The sequence below is a fragment of the Pangasianodon hypophthalmus genome, chromosome 6 (genome assembly GCF_027358585.1).
Source record: "Pangasianodon hypophthalmus isolate fPanHyp1 chromosome 6, fPanHyp1.pri, whole genome shotgun sequence".
Lineage (NCBI taxonomy): Eukaryota > Metazoa > Chordata > Actinopteri > Siluriformes > Pangasiidae > Pangasianodon > Pangasianodon hypophthalmus.
The window spans coordinates 1,930,803-1,935,802 of NC_069715.1; the positions used below are offsets into that span (position 1 = coordinate 1,930,803).

The following is a 5,000-nucleotide window of genomic DNA, read 5'->3' on the forward strand; positions in this document are numbered from 1 at the left end:
ATTTATATATATATTTTTTCAATAAAACGCCGTGAATTGTCCGGCTAGCTGAGTTAGCATCCGTCCGTTAACAACGGTCTCCTTTGTTTCAGCGCGCGAGGCGCTTTTTCGGCGCCAAATATAAGGCGTTTGTCTAATTTAAAAATATATTTTTCATTATTTTTAACATCTAGGCAACTTATTTATTTGATTTACGATGTTTAATGGTTGAAGCAGCAAATAAATAATGCGCTGGATCTTTCTAGTAATTCGCTGTGCCGTATGTCACTAAGACAAACTATAGAATCCCACCCGTTTTGGGACAAATCCCGCCTCCTGCGCTGTGATTGGCTAGAACCGGCTCACCTCATGCGCTGTGATTGGCTAGCAGCACGTTTTTCCACTCTGTCCCATGTTTGACGTTGGAATGAACCAATCGGAGCCGGGTGTCTGTATACGGATGGGATGTGTAATCTATGCGGCTGATACGAACACAACTGATACGGTTTTAAATAAATAAACAAACAAAACAATTTATTTTATTTTCGTAGCTTGTGTAGTAGATAGTAGAAAGCTTATGTTGCCTTATTTTCTGTCAGTATTGCGTGGAAATGTGCAAAAGCTAAATTATTCTGGCTGTGAACTGAAAGTCTTTCTTGGCTATAAATAGGGATTGTTTGTTTTTTACCGTCTATAAATAAATAGTGAGTGTTTGTGTATCACAGTTTAACGAGCTGTAAAGTTGTACCTGTGTCTCAGAGTGAACTGAGTGAATGTTCAGTACCATCCTGTAGACTCAGACCTGCTCAGATGGTTGGTGTGGTGCTGTATTTTGCAGTTTTATTCTGTTTAAAGCCCAAAGTTCAGGCTTTCTCTCTGCTGCAGACAGCAGGAGATGGAAGTGTCAGGGTTCTTACAGGGTTCCTACAGGGTTCCTACAGGGTTTACTGAGTATCAGGGTTCCTACAGGGTTCCTACAGGGTTTACTGAGTATCAGGGTTCCTACAGGGTTCTTACAGGGTTCGCTGAGTGTCAGGGTTCCTACAGGGTTCGCTGAGTGTCAGGGTTCCTACAGGGTTCTTACAGGGTTTGCTGAGTGTCAGGGTTCCTACAGGGTTCGCTGAGTGTCAGGGTTCCTACAGGGTTCACTGAGTATCAGGGTTCCTACAGGGTTCTTACAGGGTTTGCTGAGTGTCAGGGTTCCTACAGGGTTCGCTGAGTGTGAGGGTTCCTACAGGGTTCCTACAGGGTTCCTACAGGGTTTTCTGGCAGCTTGGATCTGCTCAGACTTTCACTCCTCTTCTAGAAAGCAGAAACGTTACAGGTCACCAGATCTCCTGTTGTATCACGTTAGGTGTGAAGTTTCGTGTTTCTCCTGGAGTTTAACTCACAAAATGGTCGCTCTGCAGTGCAGCAGATCTGCACCACACACTCTAACACACACTCTAACACACACACACTGTTTCTCTCTCTCACACACACACACACACACACTCTAACACACACACACACTCTAACACACACTCTAACACACACACATTGTTTCTCTCTCACACACACACACACTCTAACACACACACACTGTTTCTCTCTCTCACACACACACACACACACACACACACACTGTTTCTCTCTCACACACACACACACACACACTGTTTCTCTCTCACACACACACACACACACTCTAACACACACACTGTTACTCTCTCTCTCACACACACACACCACAATAGGACCGACACACACACACACACACGCTGCTTCAACTGCATCACACACACACAGGGAGAGAGTGTGTATGGGGTTAACAGGCAGTGCACCCGGGTGTGTGAAGGTGTGTGTGTCGGTCCTGTTCTCTCTGTGTGTGTGTGTCGGTCCTGTTCTCTGTGTGTGTGTGTGTCGGTCCTGTTCTCTCTGTGTGTGTGTGTCGGTCCTGTTGTGTGTGTGTGTGTGTGTCGGTCCTGTTGTGTGTGTGTGTGTGTGTGTGTGTCGGTCCTGTTCTCTGTGTGTGTGTGTGTGTGTGTGTGTCGGTCCTGTTGTGTGTGTGTGTGTGTGTGTGTGTGTGTGTGTCGGTCCTGTTGTGTGTGTGTGTGTGTGTGTCGGTCCTGTTGTGTGTGTGTGTGTGTGTGTCGGTCCTGTTCTCTCTGTGTGTGTGTGTCGGTCCTGTTCTCTCTGTGTGTGTGTGTCGGTCCTGTTCTCTCTGTGTGTGTGTGTCGGTCCTGTTGTGTGTGTGTGTGTCGGTCCTGTTGTGTGTGTGTGTGTGTGTGTGTGTCGGTCCTGTTGTGTGTGTGTGTGTGTGTGTGTGTGTGTCGGTCCTGTTGTGTGTGTGTGTGTGTGTGTCGGTCCTGTTGTGTGTGTGTGTGTGTGTCGGTCCTGTTGTGTGTGTGTGTGTGTGTCGGTCCTGTTGTGTGTGTGTGTGTGTGTCGGTCCTGTTGTGTGTGTGTGTGTGTGTCGGTCCTGTTGTGTGTGTGTGTGTGTGTGTGTCGGTCCTGTTGTGTGTGTGTGTGTGTGTGTGTCGGTCCTGTTGTGTGTGTGTGTCGGTCCTGTTGTGTGTGTGTGTCGGTCCTGTTGTGTGTGTGTGTGTGTGTGTGTGTCGGTCCTGTTGTGTGTGTGTGTGTGTCGGTCCTGTTGTGTGTGTGTGTGTGTGTGTGTGTGTGTCGGTCCTGTTGTGTGTGTGTGTGTGTGTCGGTCCTGTTGTGTGTGTGTGTGTGTGTGTGTGTGTGTGTGTCGGTCCTGTTGTGTGTGTGTGTGTGTGTGTGTGTCGGTCCTGTTGTCTGTGTGCGCGTGCGTGCCTGTGTGCGTGTGTGTGTGCGTGTGTGCGTGCGCGTGCGTGCGTGCGTGCGTGTGTGTGTGCGCGTGTGTGTGTGCGCATGTGTGTGTGTGCGCGTGTGTGTGTGTCGGTCCTGTTCTGTGCGTGTGTGTGCGTGCGTGTGTGTGCGTGCGTGTGTGTGCGTGCGTGTGTGTGCGTGCGTGTGTGTGCGTGCGTGTGTGTGTGTGTGTGTAATGAGGCTGTGAGGGAGTTAGACGCTCTTTCCGTAAACTGCCTGCTGGTAGAGAAGCTGAAGTCGGTGTTCAGTGGATTAGACGCTGAATCTAACGCTGAGATTAGATTCACCTGCTGGACACCATGCAGGCGTCGGGTGTGTGAGCGAGGACCGGCAATACTCTCTTCTGATCCCGTTACCATAGAAACCGCAACGCGTGAACCCCTCCGTCCTGAACACGCCGTGACTGTTACACAGCGCTGACACTGGAGACTCCTTCCATCAGTGTCACATAAACACCTCCATCTCTCTCTGTGTGCTTTTCTTTTCTCTTTCTTTTCTCTTTCTTTTTTCTCTTTCTTTTCTCTCTTTCTTTTTTCTCTTTCACACAATTTTATTTTGTTTCTTTCTTTCTGTTAATTTATTTCAGCATGCTTTCAGGTTCTTTCTTTCCTTTTCTTTTCTTTCTCAACGTTTTCCTCTTTTATTTTCTCTTCTAATTTTCTTTCTTTCTTTGTTTTATTTTGTTTTTCTCCTAATTAATTTTTATTTACTTTCAAGTCCTTCCTTTTTTTTCTCACACTTTTCTCTTCCTTCCTTCCTTCCTTTCTTTTCTCACTCTTTCATTCCTGTTTCTCGCTCTCTCTTTCTCTCCCCTCTATCTCTTTAGTATTTTTGTTCATTCTTTTACATCATTTCTTTTTTTCTTTTCATTTATTTTTATATACGTTCAGCTTCTTTCTTTGATTGTTTTTTTTTCTTTCTTTCTTCGTTCTTTCATTTTAAGTGAAATCCTTCAATAAGGAAAAAAAAATCATTTTGGTTTGTAGTTTTTAAAGAAAAATGGTTTCCGTGTCAGAGGAAAAAAGCGATGTCGCGCGTGCGCGTGTCCGTGTGTGTGTGTGTGTATGCATGTGTGTGTGTATGCGTGTGTGTGTGTGTATGCGTGTGTGTGTGTGTATGCGTGTGTGTGTGTGTATGCGTGTGTGTGTGTGTGGTGCCGATCGAGCGTTAGAAAGGTGTGAAAATGAAAGCCTAAAGGTTTCTCTGTGTGTGAGGAGCCATTTTGTGTCTCGACACTAAACCTAAAGCTCTCCTGTTTTATTTTAACGCGTATTCGCCCCGTGTTCAGTGGTTACTGCGTGTGTTTGATGATTTTATGCTCCTCACGATCGTTTGTTCTGTAAAACACAAAGACTGAGAAAGTGTTTTAATGTTTATTTTCCTTTCCTCGAGTTTCCAGAAACAGGTTTTTTTAAAAAAAAAATTCCTAGAAGTCTGTTGTGTAAAGCTTTCCAGCTTGACGGTCTGTTCTTCGGGGTTAGATATCAGTCTGACGTCAGACTTCAGGGTTTCATTCCAGAGTAGAGCGAACAGACCTCCAAACTCCTCCCACACACACACACACACACACACACACACACCCGCCCCGTATCAGCTTTACACTGAACACGCTACAGCGCAGTGATCTCTCTATCCATCCCTTTTTTATTCCAGGGTTTGTTTTTACTAGAAGATACACGTTCACGACACGTTCAGAAGATCAGATCTTTTTTATTTTTATTTTTTTTGCTCTACAGGATGTTTAGTAGATTACGGTTTCACATTAACAGAATGTAAAATCGGATCGAATCACGTCTGAGGAAGTAAATCGTACGTTACACGCGTACAAACTCGGGAAAAGCCCTTGAGTGGGCGTGGCTTATGTAAAAATTCTCTCATCGGATCTTAATAATTAATATCGTCCGGATTAATAAACGTTTTCTTCATGCTCTTGTGTTTATGTCGATAAAAGCCGCTTTACTTTTTTTTTTTTAACGCCGAATAAAACTACATAAAATGCAACGTTTTATTTTTCATCAGTGATCAAGTGTTTATTTAAACTTAACATGCTGTGAAGAAACTCTTCCTCCCGTTTACGCTAACGTCAATCAATATTAAATAATGTGACACACACACACACTCACTAACTCCTCCTCTTCCTCTTCCTCCTTTTATAGGGTGCCATTACTTTTGTGCTAGAGTTATTCGTTT

At 44.9% G+C, this 5,000-nt stretch overlaps 1 protein-coding gene across 2 annotated transcripts in view; it reads left to right on the plus strand.

Annotated features, from left to right (window-relative positions):
- The window catches only part of mapk6 (mitogen-activated protein kinase 6), a 29,242-nt gene that overhangs the window by 6,820 nt on the left and 17,422 nt on the right, over positions 1 to 5,000 (plus strand). The gene's annotated exons all lie outside the window — the stretch shown is intronic.